The following is a 25,312-nucleotide window of genomic DNA, read 5'->3' on the forward strand; positions in this document are numbered from 1 at the left end:
TTGTTGTTGTTGTTGTTGTTGTTGTTGTTGTTGTTGTTGTTGTTGTTGTTGTTGTTGTTGTTGTTGTTGTTGTTGTTGTTGTTGTTGTCGCTGTTGTCGTTGTCGTTGTCTGCTTGTTGTCATTGTTGTCGTTGTTGTTGTTGTTGTTGTTGTTGTTGTTGTTGTTGTTGTTGCCTTTTCTGCTCAAATTTAGCCTTCCTTCTCTTCTCTTCTTGCAGCTGTTTAAAGTCATCTTCAAGAGTGATGGCTGCATCCACCAACTCCTGAAACTCGGTAGCTCTCAACATCCGGAGTTGTACCTTGAACTGAGGATTTAATCCCCGCATGAACCTCTTCTTCTTCTTGTCCTCGTGTTGACCTCCTCAACGGCGTATCGGGACAATCCAGTAAAACTCCCTGACGTAAGTCAGGATAGCCTTATCTTTCTGCTCGAGACTTTCAAATTCTCGACGCTTCAACTCCATTATACTTTCAGGGACATTGGATTCCCTGAACTTCCTCTTGAACTCCTCCCATGTAAACACCTTTTCAGCCGGATAAACGGCTACTATGTTATCCCACCAAGATACGGCGGGTCCACACAACAAGTGTGTTGCGTACCTGTGTTATCACCAGAATTTGACCAAGTCAGAGGTGGGCCGCGATCAAGATGGACTTGAAGAATATATATATAGAAGAGATACGTGAATCGGCCTTTTATACCAAGTTGGGCTTAATTGCCCATGTATCTGTAACATATTAAATCGCATCTTAGTTTAGAAGTTAGAATCTTACTCGTGCACGGTTTGGTGCACGCCCACATTAGAAAGTCCGCTGGACTATAAATATGTATCTAGGGTTTATGGAATAAACAACAACCAACGTTCAACCACAAACAAATCTCGGTGCATCGCCAACTCCTTCGTCTCGAGGGTTTCTACCGGTAGCATCATGTCGCCTAGATCGCATCTTGCGATCTAGGCAAAGACAAGCCCGCCTACGTTGTTCATGCGTTGCTCGTATCGAAGCCTTTTTGATGGCGAGCAACGTAGTTATCTTAGACATGTTAGGGTTAGCATTGTTCTTCATGTTACATGCTTTTCGTAGTGCAACCCTTGCATGTCTAGCCGCCCTACACCTATCTTAGGTGTAGGGCGGCACCCCGCTTGATCATAGTTTAGTAGATCTGATCCGTTACGATTGCTTCTTGTTCTACAAGGATTAGTTTAATATCTCGCAATAGTTAGGCCTTACAAAGGGGGAGGATCCAGCGGCACGTAGGGTGTCGTTCGTTGTCCCTAAGCAGGATGTTCCGAGGATCAACCTCGTGTTGGTTTTTAGGCCTTGTTTAGGATCGGCTTACGATCACCGTGCGTGGCCGCGAGGCCCAACTCTGGAGTAGGACGATCCGATTATGCGGTGAGAACCCCACATCGTCGTAGATCTCATTAGCTTTACCTTGATCAAGCAGGACCACCATATATTCGGACACCTCGTTCGAATCATGGGTGGATCGGCTCTTTGAGCCGATTCACGAGATAACCCGAGAGCCGATCGAGGCTCGTATTTAACGTTTACGTGTGTGCCCCGCAGGAAACTAAGCGAGGCATCATCCACACCTTCCCGACCGGGTATAGGTCGGTGGCACGCCCTTGTGATAAACATCGGTGCGTGCGACCAGGAGGCTTTACGGGCCGTCGCTCAGAGGGACTAGGGCCAGCCGCAGCCCTAGTTGTTCCCGGCTCTACGGTGTTGCCCGTCTCTACCCGCCAGTGGGTTTCTGACGTCAACAACCTGACCTTCTCCAGATCGTTGCATCCAACAGTGTTGAGCTTACGCTCAGTGTCCATCAACCAATCCTCCGCGTCCATGGGTTCGGGCGCGTATGCGAAGGATATGGGCTTGGTATTCTGGAAGTCCGACAAGGTGACTCCCTGATTTTCTGGCCTCTCCACCTTGTTCTGTTGCAGCAGTTCCTGAAAGAACTTGTTTTGCTGCTCCATGGTCACACGTTGCTTTTCCTCCAACATTTGCATGTATTGGAGGAAGTTCTGCTGCGTCATAGGTGGTGGTGGTGGTGGAAACTGGTTTCTGGCTGCTTCATCTACCTCTTCCTTCTGCTTGGCCTCGCGCTCGAGGCGCTGTGCTTCACTCTCCTCACCCGTCGCTCCCGACATTTTCCCCTAGTTCTGCAACACAAAGTGGTACTCATAGTTACTCCATGCACAAGTTTTCTGAGCTCAACTTTGTGCACAGAACTAGTCACGCAATGGAAATCAAGAAGCAAATTCAAATCATACAAAACATATACCATGTATATACATACTTAAGTGGTTTATTACAATACTCAGTAGCGATGTGAGTATGCAAACTCACTTATTGAAGTATATGTACAAATTTCTACAAATATTACATACTACAATACATGTGGTACAACTGTATTGTAGTCTCGCCTCCCATGGTGGTCTCTAGTCGTGCTTCACTCCCGGTACATCCCAGGCTTCCATCTAGTCGAACGTGTAGTCCTCCTGACAGAATCTGGAACATAGGGTCTTCCCGTTGGCTGGTAATCAGAATCAGAGGATGATCCCAGGGAGAAATCTGTGTTCATGAACTGATCATTCAATGCATCATAATCCACCCCTGGGGTGTACTCCCCTGTGACTCCGCCATAGGCATTCCGTAGACGATGAGGTAGTCAACTCCTTCTATACCTCCGGAGAGGTCTGGTTCTTCATAGCAGATGTCTTCTGCTCCCTTGGGGTCGTTGTTGTCCTCCTCAAGTCTATTCAGACAATCTAAGCAGGGGATTTAAGAGTGGTATGAGTACGAGCATACTCAACAAGTTCCTTATAGAAAAGAGGTTTTTAATGCACTAGCTACGATATCAGACCAGAAAGTCTAATATCAATGCAGGTTTTGATAATCATTTCTTCAAAAGGTTGCTTTTATTCAGAAGAACTATGTCCGTCAGCCTTTACCGGTTTACCGTAACTTCATGGAGTTCCTTTCCAGCAGCGTGTCGCAGCTCCAAATCCCGGAACAGGGAGTGACAGGTCACGATTCATTACACTTTGCGGAGGTGTGTTGCTTTACCCATAAGAGATCTTAACCTTGGTGCCAACCGGGCAGCTTTCCCGTCCACACTTCCTTCGGTGTGAGGCCCGGTATAAGGTCATAGCCAATCATATTCCTCCGCTACCTCGCACACCCACCCTTTGTTGCAATCCCCGACCCTGGGTCCTCGCCGGTCCTCTTATACCAATTAAGGATGGACCCCGACCACGACGACAATCTGGGACTAGTTAACCAAACTCCTTCAACGGTAGATGCAACCCATCATAGACCACATTACCGTGGGGAATTAGAATGGGATCCCCACCCCACCGCTTGCCCAACCTGGGTCAAGTGTCTACGGTAAGCGCATCCGTTGATGTACGAGAGGTGGAAATACAATTGACTATTCCGTCCCACTCCAGATCTTATGGTTAACACGAGTTTTACGTCACAAGAATCACTGGACGACATTTGTTGTTTAATCCTAGATGGATATAAACCCTTAGTCATATTCATAGTTATGAAAATAGTGGTTTTGTTTTTTTATGCAATAGTGATAAACATAGTACTTTGCAAGTAATTTGGTAAACATACTCAAATGACATGAGCAAGCGATGAACTTGCCTGAACACTGCAAAGTGTTGCAGTTGGATGGTGTGGACTGACCCTTGTCCTCTGTTGCTGAAAAATAGCATCATTGTCCGATAAGGGCAATGGTTAAAGAAGAAATTATGCATGATTCAGCTTTTAGGGTTTGTTCCCCCCTTTTCCGATGTTTATTATTTCATGTAAGAGGTGAATACTAAGAATGATTTAGGAATACTCTGTTTAGGGTAAAATACTACCTTGAAATGTTGTCAAGGTGTTTTTTTAAAGTCCAAAAGAATTTATGGACTTATTTTCATTATTGCAAATATAAAGTGTGTTTTAAATGATTATTATAATCATCAAATTAGGACTTAATCTTAGTTGTCTTCAAAAATTCCTTTTTATATTTTATTCTGATAGAGAATTTTATGCTGAGCAGTTTTCATATTTTTAATTATTGTTTTAGAGCTTTTATCTATTTTCTATCTAATTTCAAAGTTTCTGGTTTAAATAGATTTGTGAAATGACTAAAATGCCCCTGGACCCACCTGTCAGGGTGGCCCAGCGGGTTAGGTTGAACCCGAGCCGCCTGTCCGGCTCGGTCGGACGCACTCGTCCCCTTCCTCGCTCGCTCGCGCTAACCCTAACTCCCCCGTGCTCTGGCGACATGGAAATCGCCTCCGCCGTCGCCGATTTAATCCCGCCGCCTCCGGCCGTCGCCGGTGACGAGATGATGCGGATCTGGACCGCCTCTCGACGGCGGACATGGTGGTCCGCGTCGATCTGATGCCCTCGTCCTCGTTTGCACGCCACCGACCCCTCTGTGCGCCTGGGGTTTCGGCTTTCGCCGCCGCCGCGCGTCGGAGATGCCGTGGACCTTCCTCCTGGTGTTCCTGGCGCTATGGCGCCACCGTGAGCCTTGCCGTGGTGGTGCTGGAGCTGCGGCTCTGCCGCGGCCTGGCTTGGCTGGCGCCGCCGTTCGCCCGGCGTGTGCCGCTGTGGTCGCCACGGCCGTGTTCGCCGGCCCGCTTCACCTGTAAGTGCTCCACGCCTCCTCCTATCTCTCTCAACTCTGCTCCTTCTTCTTCTTGCCTGATCTGCTATGCTAATGCTGCTGCTGTGCCTATGCTTCTACTGTGTGTGCTGCTGCTGCGCTCTGCTGGCCCTGGCCATTGCTTCTGTGGCCATGCCTGTGCTTGTGCTGCTGCTGTGCGTAGCTCTGCCTTGCTACTGCCATGGTTACTGCTGCTGTGCTGCCCTGCCTTGCTATGCATGATTCTGTGCAATTTTTCCTAAGCTATGTGCTTGCTTATGCTTGCATTTCTTGCTTGAAACTATCCCTGTGCCTCTGTGCTTGATAATACTCTTGCTAGATCATCAAGTGTATTCAATTACTTGCCCTGGCTTGATTACTGTGTGTAATCCTTGCAATTTGCAAGAGCAGTGCTCCTAGTGTGCTATCCCTTGTGCTATAATACATGGAAATGCTCCATTGAGCATGTTTGTTGGCTAGGCAGCACCATCCCTTGATGGTGTGCTTCTGGATACAATTGTAATGCTTCTATTTAATTATCTCGTGATGCAATTGTTCAGATTATGTGGCTATTTAATTCATGTTGTTACTGTGTTGGTGCTAGGCTTGGTTCTAGCATGCCTTAGCATGCTTTGACATGCTCTAGCAAGCTCTGGTGATCAAATGATCATCAGATGCTTGTTGATTGCTTGCTTTATTGACTTCCTGTGCCTGTCTGGTGCTTATCCTGGTGACTGTGTATCACCATGCCCTGTGCTGGTGCAGGATTTTGCTTGCTCAAGCAGTTGCTGATGCTTGCAATGATCCATTGGATCATCAGCAAGGTTCTGGTGCATCAATTACTTGTGTAATTCATTTATCTGTATTACATTGCTTTACTAAACAAATAAGTGATGTGAACTGCTTTGCAGTAATGATCATTTCATTAAATTTGGCAGGGCTAGATGGATGCCAACACTTGGTTGGGTACCCTAGCCCTCTTTTGAACCCTTCTGGGTGATGATAACTGTGCATGGCTTATTTGTTTGGACTGGTTCAGTGGTTGAGGTGACCTTGACAACAATTCATTGCTGTTTGGGTAGCTCCCACCTTTGTTAGCTTGCTGTGGCTTAGTGAATGCATTACTGGTTAATCCCTTGTTGGATTTCCAGTGATCTTTGATGTTGACAAACAAGAATAGACACATATTGTCTATCTGTCTGATGGTGTGCTAGATTTTAGGTGCTAGGTGACTTTGGTTGAATAGATATGATCATTTCCTTGCTGGATTGCCTTGGTTATGCCACTGTTTTGGTCTAGCCAGTGTTCCCTTGGTGATTTCCTATTGGCTTCACCCATGTTTGCTAGCACCAACTGACTTGGTAGCCAGATGATGACACAAACAGGGTACTCTCACCCTATGGCTTATGTGTGTTTGATGCACATGCTTATTTATGAGCAAAACAGATGTTTGCCCATGATTCTTTGTGTATACCTCACTCCAGCTCCTAGATTAAGTTGTTGGTGTAGAGGATTGCTTCTGGTTTGGTTGGTTTGCTTGCCCTGCTCCTCCTTGCAAGCTTGTGATGCTTGGGTTAATTTCTGTGGTTACTGGAATAGGTTGAACAGCAGTGGTTGTTCTTCCTGTTCTTGCTGTGTTCTTACCGTGGTGATGTTTGTCGATGAAATTGCTAGGGTTTGGCTGTGAGAAGTTTATATATGCCCTGCCCTTGCCTCTCTGGTCGACAACAGGGCCTGGTCATTTTGGTGACTCTCCCAGGCTGTGTGTGTGCTGGTGGGCATGCACACTGCCTTGTGAGCTGCCTGTGTGGTTCCTGGTTGGGACTTGGTCCATTTGGTGGATCTGCTCGGCTGATCTTGATAATATCCTCTCAACTTCGGGAAATGCACTTTGGCTCATAGGAGCATTTGCTCTCATTATGTGAATCCACATTTCGAAGTGTCAAAAAATTCTCAAGTAAATTTTTACATGTACATCTAGACATTTTATGTTGGTACACAAATTTTCAAAAAAAGAAAAAAAATTATGTGGCTCCTGTAAAAAAGATAAATTTTGATGCTGTAACACGACTACGTACATCATATTTTTTTGTCTTTTTTGTACACACCATAGAAAATATTATTTTTTCACGAAAACTTATGTACAGACATAGAATGTCACGATGTACACCAAAAATTTTATGTCAATTTTTTTTGACATTTTTAAAATTAATTTTTAAATATTTTGTATAATGGGAGCATTTGCTCCTATGAGCCAAACACCACTTCCCTCAACTTCTCATTTTCTTGCTAACCTGCCAAGTGGCAATGCCACTTGGCATAATCCTTTGTTTGTTTCATGTTTGTGCAGGGAACAATGAGATGATCAAGATGAAGATCAAGATCATCATGCACAAGCTTTTCATGAAGATAATCTTGTGTAGTTTAGGACATTTCATTTACTTGTAATTTTTCCTTTTTCTTTTTCTATTTCTTCAATTCTTGTAATGTGTTGTAAATTCATAATTCACAAGAATATTGTAAATGACAATGTATTATGTGTGTTGATCAATAAAGCTCAAAGTTTCTCTAATGAGCTTTAATTATATGTTGTATTATTTATATACTTGATTATTGATATATGTTTAATGAATTATCTCAATTTGAATTATGAAATAATCAAGTGATGTTTAAATTTGAAATTCAAACCCAAGTTGTTTGAATTCAATCATGCAACTTAATATTTGTGATGCACTACTCCCCTCTCTTCTCAAAACCCTAATTGAACTAATTGAGGTGCAAGTTTGTCGCACTCTCGAATCCCTAACCCTGTAAGGTGTCGAGAGAGAAACTTGTCCCCCTTCGATGCAGTTTCCTTTAAAAGCGCGAAATTTCCCCAGAATTTACGATGCAATGCACATCCCTTTCTAAAATCTACCCCTCGATTGTCTCTAAACCTGGGACATTACAGTCTAACTCTCGAACGCCATTGAGGATATTCATGAACAAACCTTTGCTCGTCCTGTATCGGCGCCACGAATTGTCGTCCTGTGTTGCATATTCTGCGAAGTAGTCGTTGTGCAGCATGGCATGCCCCTCCATCCTCTGTCGGGGCTTTGATTTCTTTCTTCCCGGCTTTGAACCTCCGCAGCGCGGCCTCTTCTTTTTCTCCGCGTCGGGGTCTAGAATGTTTTGGAGAGACGAGATGATCGACAAATGCTCCCGAAGATCGTCGTCGAAGGCTTCCTCTTCCTCCATCATTTCCAGGATCATCTCATCCTCGCTATCCATGTGTGAAGCAAAACAAATGGTTAAAATTTATCTGCGGCTGATGAGGCAATGAACAACGACGTGTCACACCTACAAGACAAACCTCCGAACAGCTTCTGTGAGCGGAGGAAGGGCGGATCTGCCGGCGCGTTCTGGGATGCGTTGGCGAAGCGGCGGCGGCGAAAATAACGACGAGGGAGTTAGTTGTCACGGCGGTGTCCGACACAAGAGAAATTGTCCGTCGAGACGGCCGGCAAATCGACCGGCGGCGAAGGGGTGCGAGGCGCGGGAGGGGTGGCGCAACGAGAAATAAAGGCGGGAACCAACCATCTTGAATGTGGTCACCGGCAGGTGGGTATCAGCTTCGCTTTTCGCTCTATCCGGCGCGCCTAAAGCGTCCCTTGTGGAGCAAGGATGGCCTCGAGGCGCCGGACACCGTATTGGGGCGCGCGACTGGTGCTGGTTAAATGTCAGGCGCGCCCCAAAAATTTTTGGGGCGGCTTTGGGGGACGCGACTGGAGACTCGCCCTCCCCAAATGATCTCCGGTGTTGTCTTTGGATGTGCATATAAGGTGTCTCTGATGTTGTCTTTTTTGGTCCATATGGGGTGGGTTTCGAGCGTTGTCGTTTTTTTTTTGTTCATATGGGGACGCTGGCGCAAATAAAAAATGGGGGACAGTCGACTCCAGTCCAATACAAATAACTCTAAAATTTAAGTAACTCCTACCTAACCCTATACTACTTGTCTTCATAGTCGTCGCAGTCGAGCGGCTGGAACCTATGCGACGGCGGTGGTTGTATCCGCAACGGCTATGGTTGCGCACACTCCAGGGATCGGTGGCCGTAGTGGCTGCAACCTTGGACGTCGTCGCCACAACGCGTACGGTTGGCCTGCTCCTGCTTCTCCCACCAGGACCGGCCGTAGTCGACCCGCGCCGGCGGTTGGGGTTCCGGAGAGGCACATATGGCTGCACGCTGGCCCGAGTACTCCTCCGGGTCGCATGGGCTGCTAAAGTCATTGGCGGCCATGGCGTATCCTGCTGGCACCTACCACTTTGGCCTTGGCTGCACGCTCCGAAGATGAATAGACGGGGGAGAGGGTTCCCTATGATGACGTCTCCACGTTCGCAGCCGCCCTACTTCAGAAGCTAGAAGTGGGGGTATCGCAGGCAAAGGTAGTCGCCCACCAAGGATCCGGCCACTACACCATAGCCGACGACCGGCCTCGTTGTTATCCACAGGAGGCGGCCCAGCCCCTCGTACCTGGCGAGCTCTATCTCCCGGAGATTGAAGAAGGTGTTCCAAGTAGCGATTTTAGAATGTTCGCAAATTTTATAATGTTTTCAAGTTTAAAAATGTTCACGATTTTAATTTTTTCGCAAGTTCAGAATGTTCGTGAATCCAAAATGTTTGCTAGTTTTTTTGTCAAATAAAAATCTTCATAACTTTAATATGTTCGCGACTTTCAAATGTTCACGAGTTTAATTTTTTTGCGAATCCAAAATGTTCGCTTGATTAAAACTTTTTTCCAAATAAATATGTCTGCAAATTTAGAATGTTGGTGAGTTTAAAAATGTTCATGACTATCAAATGTTGCGAGTTTAAATGCTCACGGATCCAAAATGTTAGCCAGTTTAAAATTTTCACTAATTTAGAATGTTCGTAAGTTTATGTTCGCGAGCTTTTTCGCAAGTTTAAAATGTTTGCTAGTTCTAAAAAATTGGGAAAGAAAAATGTTGTTGAATTTATAATGTTCGCAACTTTCAATAGTTTGCGAGTTTAAAATGTTGAAAGAAATAAAAATGTTTGCAATTCTTTTTAGATTGTTCACGAGTTTCAAAAGTTCAAAGGTTTCAAATATTTGTTAATTTTAAAATATTCATAAATTTGAGAAAGGTGGTCCGACTTTTAAAAATACAGATGGATTTGAATATTGTTCATGAAAAAAAAGGTCACAAGTTTGAAAGTGTTTACAAATAAAAAATGGTAGAGAAAAAACGAAAACGAAGGAAAAGAAAACTGTAAAACAAGGGGAAAAGAAGGATTCAAAAGCTTCCCAAAATGTGAGATTGCCTCATGGGCCGGTCCATTTATAAAATCAGCGCTTGTGAGGGGTACGCGGTAGCTCGCTAATGGACGGAGCAGGCGTCAAATAGGATTGACCGAAGTGAGCCGGATAGCGCGCTCGTGAAGGGATTGAGCTGGAGCTGTCCGGTCTGGCCCGGCCCGATAGATGTGGTTCGAGCTGTATTTGACTTGGAACCCACTGTCCCACTCTCCTTCATCCTCGCTCCTCAAACCTCTCCTCCTGTTTCGCACATTAGTGTCAGCTGACGGCAGGTGGTCGGTGTTGAGGACGTCGAAGAGTGTGGTGGGTGTCAGCAAGATCGTTGGGAGAGCCAGCCGGTGATGCCACGGAGATCGCACTTGCCGGCCGGCATGGTTTCACGGTCAACAACGGCATCCAGGATAGCAGGGGTCTTTGCTTCTTCTGCCGACGGCAAGTGCGACCAGGGGTCAAATGCAATATTCGCCTATTCTATTTCACTTCCTAGCAATTCCTATCATTTAATATCCATCCCTTTAGTCTTATTAACATAAGAGATATCATTTATAGTCTGTCTCTTTCTATATATGGAAAGTCACGAAATTCTCATCGAAACATCGAGAAATTGTGCATATAGAAAACTCTAAAGAAAGAAAAAAAGAAGACCCATGCCATGATTTTAAAATCTTTTCTATTTAGTAGTCTAAGTTTCTCGATAAGGATAATTAATTCGATCGTTGTGGTCGGACTCTATTATGGATTTATGACCACATTCTCCATAGGTCCCTCTTAGATCTTCTTTCTCCAATCTTGGATTAGGGAAGAAGGAGATATTCGCGACTACTGGTGGGGTTTCATTATGGGGCAGCTCATGATCTTCATATCGATCTATTATCCACCTATGTATCTATTATTTCTTAGCTAAACGGGTGGAGGATCCACCCAATTTATATCATGGACTCAAAAAACGGATCCGAATTTGACCGAAATGCACGATCTTCACAGGTATCACTTTTCACGATACCTAAAAGGTGGAATAGGGATTTTCGAACCATTTCCTATAAGAGAATGGTTTCCATTACTTTGAGAAATGGATTCTTATATCAAACTATAGCTATTGCATTAAATAAGAAAAGAAACTAATAGAAGTCGAAGACGCGGAATGGTAATGAATAGCCATTGCTCCTGTCCGTCAGGTAACTGAGGAAAACAGATAAACTCTTGAATGGAAATGAAAAAAAAAATGTAAACTCAGTTCCTTCGAAAATGGTAAGGCATACATCTGCGAACGCTGCAAAATATACCTACAGTTCGACAAGGTTCAGCACCTCAGCCTAGAACAATAGGTTGATGGTTCCGCATCGTTGCCAGCCAGCTAAAACATAAAGTACGCACAAAGTTGCGCCAATGTTACATTGGTCTGCAGTCTGCACAAGGTTGCAAATTTTTCGAACTTTTGTTACTACTTACTGACTACTGGAGAATCAACCTGAGGTTGGATAGTTAGGAGAGTGGTTATAACCCCAGTTCACCAGAGTTTATTGGCGCCGTCGATAGCGAGGCGTCTATGATGACTTCGTCAATTTCAAGATCCGATCCAGAGGCTTAGTTTTTCGGAGGTGCTCATAGAGGTACTGTGACTACTTACTACTTACTACAGTTCATTCAGTTCTGATAAAGCAACCGCAGTGCAGCGCACATTCCTGACCAAAGAAATACGAAGAAAAGATCATAGCAGCAGTGCAACGGAATTGTTGAACAAAAAATATTTTCTGTATAAGCTTAATATATAGGAAAAGTTTGGTTTGAACCTGGGTGCATGTGAACCCTAGTTGGAAATGCATTTTTCAAATGTTAAAAAATTCTGAAATAAAAATATCCGGGTACGTACGCATGTTTCATGTGTGCGTAGATAGTTTTCGCGGAGAAACCACATTTTTATTTCAGAATCTAAAAAAGAAAAAATACATCACATATATACTGCTATATAGCCCTGCAAAATTTTACTTTTTTGCCGAGACAAAATAAAAGGTTTTTTCGTCACGAAACTCATGTCCAGGGCACATATTTGAGATCATCTGGGAAATCATTTTGTGTTTCGATTTTTAAAACATATTTTGACATCATAAATGGAACTTTTCAAAAAGTGAGTTCACATACCCCATGTTCCATATATGCACACTCATATATATAGAACTTAACATGGCACATTCCGGGAACTTAGGGTGTGTTTGGCAGCCCGTATCAACCCAGAATTTCCCATCTCAACAGAGATTTTTGGCCATACCTATGTTTGTTAGCCCGGCTGAACAGAGATGAGCTATGCCCACCTCATACAGAAAATGCCCCTCAGCCTGGTCCGGTTGTGAAGCTCAAATCGAGCTTCACAACCCATCCTAGCTGAGTCCATCCCGCAAACCTCCGCGGGGCCCCACCTGCGAACCCCCAGACCACAGCCCGGCCTCGTCATTTGCTATCGAACGGAAGGAATGGTCGCTCCCGTACCCCTCCTCAGGCCGTCGTCCGCCACCACGCCCTGGCCGCCCGCCACCACCCCCTGGCCGCCGGCCGCCGCCGCCACCCCCTCCCCTGGCCTCCCTGGAGGCCGCTCGCCGCCCGCCGCTGCCCCCTGGCCGGCGCCAGCCGTCCCTGGACGCCGCCCGCCGCCCCTGGACACAGCTCGCCGCCCCTGGACACAGCTCGCCGCCCGCCGTCCCTGGACGCCGGCCGCAACCGTACACCGCAGTCACCGGCGCCGTCGCGCTGGACCACCACGCTGCTCGGCAGGACGCGCCTCAGCTCCAGACCGTCGGACAGACGCGCCTCAGCAGGCCCTGCGTCGTCCCTTCCTCCTCCCGCGCCGGACAGAGGCAGCAAGCCCCGCCGCCGACGAGCCACCGCCCCACGGCCCTGCTCCCGCATCCGCCGGCGCCCCATGGCCCTCCGACCACCACCGCTGGCGTCCCACGGCCCGCCATCGCCGGCGATCTGGTCCCAACACGGCAGAGGGCCTGATTGCTTTTTAGTTGTTTTGTTTAAGGTCCTAAGTGCAAGAGTTTGGACCTCTTTGTTATTTTTTAGGTATTGGGCAAATCTCCACCCATACGGTTGCCAAACAAAGTATCACTTCGAATTCTCTCAACACATACGAGCTAACAAACACACCACACAATTTCAAGTCAGCTTGTATGAGGTGAGATATCTCAAGTGGGAAAGTAAATCTAAAGTGATACGGGCTACCAAACACACCCTTACTACAGACACGTCGGCTTAAGCTGACTAATACACCCGATTCTGAATTGTTCGCTCTGTTAATAAATCCACGCATAAATTCTGCTACTCCGTCTAGCTAGAGATTTCATCGATTATAATGTTAGGACGGCCACTAACTGGGACTAATTTAACCAGACATGTACAGATAAACAATCCGCCTAGCTAGCGCAGGTCAATGGACACAGGAAATATCACATCATGGAGGGGGGAAAAGGAGCAGTTCTCCGGAAATTCAACACAATCAAATAAAAGAATAAATCGCCATTTTTTTTTGTAGAACACAGTACAACGCAGGCGCTCACAAACACGCACATACAAACAGCCCTATGAACGCACGCACATCCTACCCCTATGAGCACCTTCGAGGGACTGAGCCGGCATATCTTGAGGTTGACAAAGTCACCACTGGCGGGACTGAGCCGGGATATCTTGAGGTTGACAAAGTCACCACTGGCGTCTCGCTGTTAACGGGCACGTCACCTACCACTGAAAGCATAGCGCCGGTTAAATCCTGAAATAAATCTAGGTAAATGCAAACACCCATGCCAAGTCTCGGACTTGAACCTGGGCGGGCTGGTTCCACCGGCCACAAGGGACCTAACCACCAGAGCCAAGCTCTGTTTGCGCCATCTTGTTTATTCTCGTGCCTTATCGATACAGAAGAGTATTGTAGCTGATGAATTGCAGCAAATATGTGGGCATAAAAACTAATGGAGTATATACAGACACCTCCAAGCAAATAATGAATATGCAACCTACTATACCTTGTGAAATTGAAATTTGGAGAAGGGCTATATGGTTGCCCTCTGAATCCCTGTACACTAATACACATAATGCAGGTAGTTGATACGGCGTGATGATTGGGATGTTTAACTTCCGATTAAACAATCAACGTACCCTGTAAAATGTACCGACAGTTCGACACGGTTCAGTGCAAAACAATATTATGATGGTTCCGCATCGTTAACAGCCAGCTAAAGAATCAATAGAAACATAAAGTGTCGCCATTGTTACATATGTCTCCACAGAGTTTCAAATCTCTCGAGCTAGATTCGTTGGCAACAGTGTATTTGCATACTGCCTTCTGCATTTCATTCAGTTCGATACAGATCAACAGCTACGGCAAATAAAAAAACAGTATTGCACCATGCATTCCTGACCAAAACGATAATATCTCAAGAAATAAGTGGGAGTAGCACGGAGTACCATAGGGAACCAAATTGTGTAGCGGATGGATAGATATGAGAACCATACTCCTGCTATACCTAATCATCACATCTCAAAAGTTAAGGACGAAATTGACCCACAATGCTGACTGTATCAGCAGCTTACTGGAACATTTCACGTGGCACATTTCAAGAACTAAATACAGACACTTACGCCAAAGCTGACCTATACAACCCATTCATGATAAATAGCTCCGTTGATAAATGCAGGCATAAATCCTGCAAGAGATTCTCAGACTGTTACCCTGCCAAATATCATAGAAATCTCAGATGTCATCGATTATACTTTTGGGACGGCCAACAACAGTAGGTAAATTAACTATATACAGATGAACAATCCGGCTAACAAGGGCAGGACAATGCACCACGGAGGAAAAAAGAACGGTTCTCCAAAAAGTTCAACACGATCAAATCAAAGAATAAGTCACAAGATTGTTTATTCTCTCGTACCTTATCCTATAGGTACAAAGAGATTCTAGACTGCATACCGACACTTCCAAGCGAATAATGAATATGCAACATACTATGCCTTGTGACATTAACATACTTGGAGAAGGGCGGCATGGATGCCCTCTGAATCCCTATACACTAATAGTCTAATACACATAGTGCAGGGAGCTAAAAAGTGATGATGATTTGGATGTTTAACTTCCACTTGAAGAACCAGCATAACCAAAAGGCTAAAGAAATTACTTATTTACATGGATTGTAAACAAAAAGTGGATCAAAATAGTTGCTCCAGAACCCGAACTCTATGTTTTGAAAAGGGTTAATGAGTGTAAAAGACGACTTCTTCAAAAGAGGGTCAATGGAGCTAGTAAATGGTTAGAATACTAGGTTCTAGGAGGATATATGGCTTGGAGATAGGGCTATTTGGGATCGGTATCCATCTTTGTATCACATTGTGAACCACACTAATGTAATAGGTTCTCATGTTATGGACGCGACCACCTTAAACATAGGTTTTAGACGGACTTTATCGGGTAATAGATGGGATAGATGGGTTTATCTTGTCTTGTGACTAACGAGGGTTCAGCTTTCCGATAGTGAGGTGTATTTCGATGGAGCCTCACTTCGTTAGGGTTGTTTCCTGTTAGATCCATGTATCTTGATTTTGTTAATGGTCATACCATTTATTTAAAGAAATATATTTGGAAGATTAAGGTTCCACCTAAAATCAAAATTTTTATGTGGTTCCTTCATAAGAAGGTCATCCTCGCAAAGGACAATCTTAAAAAACGAAATTTGCAGGTGTGCTCTAAATGTTGCTTTTGTGATCAAGATGAGACAATACAACATCTCTTTTTCTGTTGCTCTTTTGCTAAGATTATGTGGCGTCTTTCAATATCCCACCACGGGCTAATATCACAAACTTGTTCGCTAACTGGTTAAATGGAGTAGCAAAGAAAGATAAAAGACATATTAGAGTTGGTGTGTGCTCTTTATTATGTGCAACCTGGAGTGTCCGCAGTAATTTTCTTTTTAATAAAAATAGTTTCCCATTATTCTACATGTTATCCCATTGGTTACCCATCGGATCCATATGTTAATACATACTCCTATCTTCAGTCGGAGGATGTGCACGAGAACATGGATATTGGGTGCAAAGATTTATACAGCCTTGTGGCGTCTAGTTTTTTTTTTTTTGAAATTTTAAGATGACTTATCCATGTTAAGACTTTGAGTGGTCTGTGTTAGAGATATATTTGGTATACGTACGGTTATGGATAGATTAGGTAGGGATAGATTTGTTTCTTATCCTCTACTCCAAGTCGGTCCCTTGTACTCCTATATATACTCGCCCATGAGGCTCAATAATACACCCAACATATTCCGTATATCTCTCTCCCTTTCTATCCTTCAACATGGTATCAGAGCGGCACGCTCCTTGACCTAGCCGCCGCCCGCGCTTCCGCCCGCGCCGCCCCCGGGGAGGTCAATCTCCATGGCCTACTCCGGGGGCCGCGCAATCCGTATGAGGGTTCGTTCGCCGATCTGTTGATCCACTGCCCTCGAGATCTTTTTTTTTCCAATCCGTAGATTGGTTTTCTTTTTGCGTCGCCGGTCGCTCGACCGGCATTTTCTTTTTTGGTTTACCGATCATAGATCGGATTGAGTCGCCCATCGCCGTCGTCCACTTGCGCCTCTACTCCGACAACGGCATCGACCTGCACCGGCCATCAACCGCACGACACAGTTGGACGTGTTGCACACGGGGCGCCCCTACGTGCGACACAGCAGGCTGTCTCGCTCGCGCGGTCTCCATCGCCGGCTCGTCTTCGTCGCCATCGACCGGGACTCCATCGACAACGCCGCCATCGTCTCCGATCTGCGCGTCGTCCACGCCATGGCGCGTATCGTGCCGCCGTCGGTCTGATCAACCGACCCCGCGCACGTCTACGCCACGCACGTCCTCGAGCACGCGCCTACCACCGATTGAGCATCAGGTTGCCGCTGCGTCGCCCCTACGGGTCGCAGCGCCGCCGCCTTTGGTACACGCTGCTAGCCAACGACGCGCCTTCGAGGAGCGTACGTCGGCCGGTGGCGTCCCGCCGCTGCACCGACTCGCGCCCTGCAGCTACGCCGGCCCCTCAGGCCGTGGCGTCGCCGCACGCGGTCACCTTCGCCGTCCCCCGCGCATCGACGTCCGACGCCACCACAGCGCCGCCCCTTCGGCGCGGGTCGCCTCCGTCCGCGCATGGTCTTCGTCACGCCGCCGGGTCTTCCTCGCCTACTTCGTGTACCGCCGCCGCGCCTCCACCTCAGGTCGCCGCTGGGCTCGCCAACCACTTCAGGTCGCGCTGGGCTCGCCGATCACCACAACGCTCGTCTAGGCGTCCGGCATGACCACCCCTGGTCACCGCCGGGTTAGCCGCCTTCTACGTCTCCAACCGTCTCGACTTCGTCGCCCGTGCCATCGCCTCGTCCCCGTCTACACCACCTGCTACTCTACTCGAGAACCGTGGGCAGCGTCGGCATCTCTCCGTCGATCTGCGACCGCGACGCTTCCGGAGGCCTCCTCTGCTAGTCCCTCTAACACGGCGACAAGTTCATGATGGTCCCTGCCCCTCGCATGCCCGGTACTGGCAACACCGGAAGTGCCTTCGTCCTCGACACGTTCCCGAGTCTGGCAAACTCGCGCCGGACGTCTCGTCTTCATCGGCTTCGACAACGTCTTCTTCAGCATCGCCTCTACGACTGCCTCGGCCGCGTCACCGACTTCTTCTATGTGTACTCGGTTCTGGCAAAACCGAAGTATGCCTTCGTCCCCGACGTGCGCCTGGTTCTGGCAAAACTAGGGCCGCACCTCGTCCTCGACGGCTCGGACTGCATCGACTTCGGCATCGACAACCTCCACGACCGCCTCGACGCGTCTCCGTCACTCTCCTCGCGCACTACGCGCTTGCGGCTACATCGACACCGGCACCCGCCCACGACATCGACCACGGCAATCCCTCGCGCGGCTCCCTCGACCAAGGTTGCGGCACCCACGCTCTCGGCTACCTCAACATCGGCATACGGGGCTACCACCTCGCCTGCGCCTCTCCGGCTTCCTCTACAGTCCAAGCATCCGCGACGCAACTCCGTCCACGACGCTCCCGGCCGTGATCGCGGGGGAGTGTCGGCCTTACGGGGTCCACTTCGGTTTATCTCCGGTCGACCGTCCGCGACGCTACTGTTGTTCACGTCACTACCGCTACGACTGCGGGGAAGTGTTAGAGATATATTTGGTATACGTACGGTTATGGATAGATTAGGTAGGGATAGATTTGTTTCTTATCCTCTACTCCAAGTCGGTCCCTTGTACTTCTATATATACTCGCCCATGAGGCTCAATAATACACCCAACATATTCCGCATATCTCTCTCCCTCTCTATCCTTCAACAGTCTGTGAATTGTGATAATTTTATGACTTTACTTGATAATAAATCAATAAAATGTTGTATGTATGGATGTAGAGGCTGAGGCTCTCCCCATATCGGGAAAAAAAGTTGCTCCAGATTTGTACCCAATCTGTAATCTTCGGCCAGTCTATGGAAGCCCACAGGATTTGTTCCTGTCACCACTAACCAAGGGGCTGTCGGTGGTTTCCATACACCACCAATATCAAACCGTCACAACATGATATGGATTCCCCACAAGCACCACGCATATCAGTGGCGTACACACAACAAACGCACGTGTACTTGTGCAGCTAGCGGGCACTCGCTATTAGCTAGATCGACTCCGGCTTCTGCGCGTGTTTCTTCTCTGATTCATATCGCTTGCGTCGTGGAGAATGTGTTGCTTTGGTGTGTTGGTGAAGCAGAAACAATTCGCTAATTTCCAAACCTAGATTGCTGCAGTATTAGACAAGTTAATTGTTGCTAGACCAGGCATGTGGTTAGGGAGTAGAGCGTTCTGGGTGCTTGGCGTGCGTGAGCGCCAAGCCGCCAACACGAACGCACGCAGACGTGATATCGTCCTCGCGCACACTGCTCGAGATGTCCGACGTACCACGCTCATCTCGGCGCAACTTCAGTTCTTTGAATGACCTGCGCAGCTGCTGTCTTTTTCTCAAACAGTTCATTCTGTCTGGCTGTCTTAGCTTGATGTGCCTAGCCATTTCAATCGGTCTAGCGAAACCAATGGGTCTACTACTTAAGTGTCATGGATTTCGACCGGTGGTAGTATATATAATGAAGAAATGACAATCAATCTGGTACCGCGTGATTTTCAGTGACAGGTTTGTGCCTGTAGCAGCCTGGTCGCGGGTTAGTTGTGACGGCGGCTAAGATCGACTGAAATCATGGCTGTAATAATTTTGCAAGCAAAGGCATACTCATTTCTGTTCAGTTCAGAAAAAAGGGGATCATCAAATAAAAAATGATCAGAGAAGGGACTATATCAAGGCCCTCCATCGCTGAATTAAAGAGAGGGATCGATCAAGTGAAGGGGTTGTCACACAAGTTCCAAATTGTACGTCGTAGTGAATGGATTGATAGATAGATTTGAGTATCATAGTCCCTACGATACCTAATCATATCTCAAGGCTAGCCTATCATCTTAGGACCCCAGTATCTGGCTAATGGTGTTGTTACCACCCATTGTTTATGCAAAACAGGCAACGATGGGTCGGATACTCTCCTTGTCTCCAGAAGGATGCTAGCTTGTTTTTTTTTTGTTTGAGGTAAGGATGCTAGCTTTGTGTTAGATTATATGTTTCGGTTAAGCTAAACTTGTAACGCAAGGTAGGGTTTTAGGCTTAGTCGGTTGGCTCTACTATTTATATCCCTTGTACCCCAAACAGTTTTGTATCAATTGTGAGACATAATACAATCTTACATGGTATCAGACTAATCGATCCTGACCTATGGCGCCGCCGCCTAAGCCGCCGCCGCCGCCGCCTGGTTACTTCGACCAGCAAGCCAAAGCCGCCGCCGCCGAGGCCTCGGCCTCTTCTACCCCTACCACGGCTACTCCTCTCTCCTACACAGACACCATAGCCGATGTCACCCCCTTCATACCTATTACTTTAGATCTTGCCCAACACAACTACTACCATTGGCGCCACCTCTTTGAGGTTCACCTCGGGCGCCGCAACCTCCGTCATCACATCGCCGCCGACGCCGCCCCTCGTCCCGACGACGCTCGGCTGGATCACGGATGATCTCGCCATCATCCAATGGATCTACACACGCGTGTCCACGGAGATTTTCAATCTCGTTTTCCGTTAGGCCGCCACCGCCGCCGCCCTCTGGGCGTCCCTCCGCCAACTCTTCCAGGACAACGCTGACGCCCGGATCAACAACCTCCACTCCGCGATCCGCAACACCCCTCAGGGGGACTCCTCGCTCAGCGTCTACTGTCAGCGCATCCAGACGATGGCGGATGAGCTTCGCGAACTAGGCGATCCTATGCCCGATCGCCGGCTTATCAACATCCTTCTCCAAGGGCTCGGCGACCGGTTCAAGACTCAAGCGGCCATGATTCCCTTCATGCAGCCTCGCCCTTCCTTCAAGGAGATCCCGTCCCTGCTGCAGAAGGCCGATGATGACCTCACACGGCGGGAGGCGCGGCCTCACATCTTCGCCGCCTCCACCCGGCCGCCCCTGCTGCCTACTCCTGCACCGGCAGGCCCGACGAGCCAGCCCACTGCCGCGGCAGGACCCCGGTACCGTTTCCGGCCTCGCCGGGCAGCCTCCTCCCGGGCCGGCGTCCCAGCCCCAACTACAAGGGCAAGAATCCGATGTATTGGCCGCCGCGATCTGCCACTCCACCAGCCGCCTCGACGCCCGCGCCGGCACCGCCGCTCCTCCCGCTTGGCGCCCGCCACCGGCGGTACCGACGCCCTGCGCCCGGCCTCGCCGCGTCGCCTACCTCGGCGCCCTCCTCATGATCCCCGGACCGGCATGGTTCGGGCTTGGTCCATGCCCCGGGCGGCCCCTCTCCGATCGGCGCTCCTCCGGCTTACACGGGTGCACGGGCGCCGGGTCTTCGCCCCCACACTGGTTCCCCTGGACTCCTCGGCCAGCGCGCCCCGCCGAACGCCTACCACGCCGCCCCGGCCTACTACGACGGGGGGATGCCATACATGCCATATCAGCACCCCCAGATGTTTCAGCCTTCGCCTGTCCTCATGCCGCCTGCTCCAACTGCCCCGCTGCATCAACCGACCTCCGCTCCTTCACCGAGCTGGGACCAATCTGCGTTCTTGCAGGCCATGAACAACTTCGCTGCCCGTGGAAACTCAGGTATGGACTGGATTTTCGATTCCGGTGCTTCTAGTCACATGTCTGCTTCTCTGTCAAATTTTTCCACCACACCACTTTCATCCATAGTCCTAGGAAACGGCACTACTATACCTATATATTGCACCGGCCAAACCACCATACCTACACCCACCAAACAACTCCTCCTACGTGATGTCCTTATTGCACCCGCGCTAATCAAAAACTTAATTTCTGTTCGTCAGTTCACCCGTGACAATCTTGTTTCTATGGAATTTGATCCGTTTGGTTTATCTGTGAAGGACTACCAGACCAAAGCGGAGATCGCTCGGTTCAATAGTTCCGGCGACCTCTACACTCTCCATGGCGCCGCCACCCACGACCCACCCACCTCCATGGCGGCGTCCGTCGACCTCTGGCATCACCGTCTCGGCCACCCCCACAACGCTACCTTGTCTTCTATACTTAGCGAATTTTCAATAAATTGGAATAAGGATAGTCATAATACCTCCATGTGTCCCTCTTGTCGACAAGGAAAACATGTTCGCTTGCCCTTTAGTTCCTCTACTACTGTTAGTACCTTTCCTTTTGAACTTTTGCACTGCGATTTATGGACATCTCCCCATACTAGTGTCTCTGGCTTTAAATATTATCTAGTCGTTCTCGACGATTTCACACACTTTGTCTGGAATTTTCCTTTACGCAACAAATCAGACGTACACACCATTTTCCTAAACTTTCAAAAATACGTCGCCACACACTTCTTTCTTCCCATTAAATTTATCCAATGTGACAACGGCAAAGAATTTGATAACTTTCAAAACCGAAACTTCTTTCTTCAACATGGCATTCTTCTCCGATTTTCATGCCCATACACTTCACCTCAAAACGGCAAGAGCGAACGCTCGCTTCGCACAATAAACGACATCATTCGCACCCTTTTAATCCACTCCTCAATGCCACCAAAATTCTGGGCCGAAGCCTTACGCACAGCCACCTACTTACTTAACATCCGGCCTCACAAGTCCAATACAAACTCTACACCATCCTACTCTCTTTACCTTAGTCATCCCAACTACTCTGAACTTCGCGTCTTTGGCTGTCTTTGTTTTCCAAACACTGCCGCCATCTCCACCAACAAACTATCACCTCGCTCCATTCCCTGTGTCTTTCTAGGATACTCGATGAACACAAAGGTTATCGCTGCCTGGATCTCGTCTCTGGCCGCGTCCACATCTCTCGGCACGTTACTTTTTCCGAGCATATCTTCCCTTTCTCCACACGGACACCCTCCCAAACTCCCATTGACCCATCGCCTACCCTAAATCATCCCATAGCTCACCCCGCTAGGTTTCCTCACCACTACACCGCTCCTACCGCCACCCCAGTGCCCTCCTCGCCTGCCGCGGCAGACCCTTCAGCCGACTCCACTGTCGCGACAGTCGGGTCGGCTGCTTCCTCTGCCGAGTCCGCACCTCCACCCGATACACCCATCTCCCCCGCCGCTCCTTCTCCACCTATTCCACCATCTTCGACGTCTGACTCATCCGCTGCGCCTGACGTCGTTGTTCATCCCACTCCACCTCTACCACCCCATGTTGTTCCTACCCAAGATCCCACAAATGATCACACAATGCGCACTCGGGCCAAAACGGGATTTCACGTTCCAAAAGGGCCGCGTCTCAATCTTCATGCCACCACTTCTCCGATCTCCCCCATCCCTAAAACCTACAAAAGTGCTCTTCTCGATCCTAACCGGGCTGCCGCTATGCGTGATGAGTTTTCTGCTCTCATTCACAATGATACATGGCGCCTTGTTCCTCGCCCTGTCGGTGCAAATATTGTTTCCGGCAAATGGGTTTTCCGCCAAAAATTTCTCTCCGACGGAACTCTCTCTCGCTACAAGGCTTGCTGGGTTTGTCGTGGTTTCTCTCAGCAGCACGGCATCGACTACGACGAGACCTTCTCTCCTGTTGTCAATCCTAGCACTATTCGCACTGTTCTTAGCATCGCCACTTCCTCTTCTTGGCCCATTCACCAACTCGATGTCAAAAATGCCTTTCTTCATGGTGCTCTCCAAGAAACTGTTTATTGTCAACAACCTTTAGGCTTCGAAGACTCCTCTGCTCCCGATCATGTTTGTCTCCTTCAAAAATCTCTTTATGGTCTCAAACAAGCCCCTAGGGCTTGGTTCCAACGTTTTTCAACTTACATTCAAACAATCGGTTTCACTCCCTCTCTCACCGACACCTCTCTTTTTGTCTATCACACTTCCACACACACAGCTTATCTTCTTCTTTATGTTGATGATATCATTCTCACTTGCTTCCACTAAGACTTTTCTTGATCATATTATTACACTCGCTTAACTCTGAATTCTCTATGACTGATCTTGGTGTGCTTCATCATTTTCTTGGCATCACCGTTACACGTGACTCTAATGGTCTTTTTCTTTCCCAACGTCGGTACATTCTAGATCTTCTCAACCGCGTGAGGCATGATTGATCGTCAGCCTGCTCGTACACTCGTTGACACTAGCGCCAAACTCTCTGCCGATGGCGAACCATTCTCGGACCCAACTCTCTACCGTAGCATTGCGGGTGCACTACAATACCTTACTCTAACACGCCCGAAATATCTTATTCTGTCCAACAAGTCTGCCTATATATGCATGATCCACGAGTTCCTCACTACAATCACATGAAACGCACTCTTAGATATCTAAAAGGAACATTAGATTATGGCCTTCACATAAACACCACTTCACCTACCAGTTTGACAAGCATACTCGATGCGGATCGGGCTGGATGCCCCGACACTCGTCGGTCCACGTCCGGATACTGTGTTTTTATGGGTAACAATTTGCTTTCATGGTCTTCTAAGCGACAGGTTACGGTTTCACGCTCGTCCGCGAGCTGAGTATCGAGCTGTTGCACATGCAGATTGCTTGAGACAGTTTGGCTACGGCAGCTTGTTGGCTGAACTTCATCCTCCCATCCAGCAGGCCACTATTGTTTATTGTGATAATATTTCAGCGGTTTACATGTCCAGCAATCCAGTTCAGCATCGGCGGACAAAGCATATTGAGATAGATATTCACTTCGTCAGGGAGAAAGTTGCTTTGGGCCAAGTTCGAGTTCTTCATGTTCCCACTACAGCGCAGTTCGCCGATATCTTTACCAAGGGACTGCCAACACAGCCGTTTCATGACATTCGTTTCAGTCTCAACGTGATTGAACCCCACGTTGACACCTGCGGGGGATGTTAGATTATATGTTTCGGTTAAGCTAGACTTGTAACGCAAGCTAGGGTTTTAGGCTTAGTCGGTTGGCTCTACTATTTATATCCCTTGTACCCCAAACAGTTTTGTATCAATTGTGAGACATAATACAATCTTACACTTTGTAATCAGTCGAAGTTGAATCAAATTCAGAACGCAGGGTACATAAAAATGGAGGGAGTAACAAGTAACAAGCGATTCGCGCGGGACAGGACCGCCGCCACGTTGCAGCGAGGTGCATACAAGCTGCCGCTCGCTGTCCCGGTTGGATGGCCCGGGGAGGACGGGTACCGCAACACGCGTGCGCCGCAAGTCCGAAAGTGGTTCAGGGCCATTGGGGTGTGATACGTCTCCGACGTATCGATAATTTCTTATGTTCTATGCCATATTATTGATGATACCTACATGTTTTATGCACACTTTATGTCATATTCGTGCATTTTCTGGAACTAACCTATTAACAAGATGCCGAAGTGCCGATTGCTCGTTTTCTGCTGTTTTTGGTTTCAGAAATCCTATTAACGAAATATTCTCGGAATTGGACGAAATCAAGTCCCGGGGTCCTATTTTGCCACGAACCTTCCGGAAGACCGAAGAGCATACGAAGTGGGGCCACGAGGTGGCGACACCACATGGCGGCGCGGCCGGGGGGCCCGCGCCGCCCGTGGTGTGGGCCCTCGTTAGCCTCCCGACTCGCCCTTCCGCCTACTTAAAGCCTCCGTCGCGAAAACCCTGATGCGAAAAACCACGATACGGAAAACCTTCCAGAGACGCCGCCGCCGCCGATCCCATCTCGGGGGATTCTGGAGATCTCCTCCGGCACCCTGCCGGAGAGGGAATTCATCTCCCGGAGGACTCTACACCGCCAT

This window comes from Lolium rigidum, chromosome 3 (genome assembly GCF_022539505.1).
Source record: "Lolium rigidum isolate FL_2022 chromosome 3, APGP_CSIRO_Lrig_0.1, whole genome shotgun sequence".
Taxonomy (NCBI): Eukaryota; Viridiplantae; Streptophyta; class Magnoliopsida; order Poales; family Poaceae; genus Lolium; species Lolium rigidum.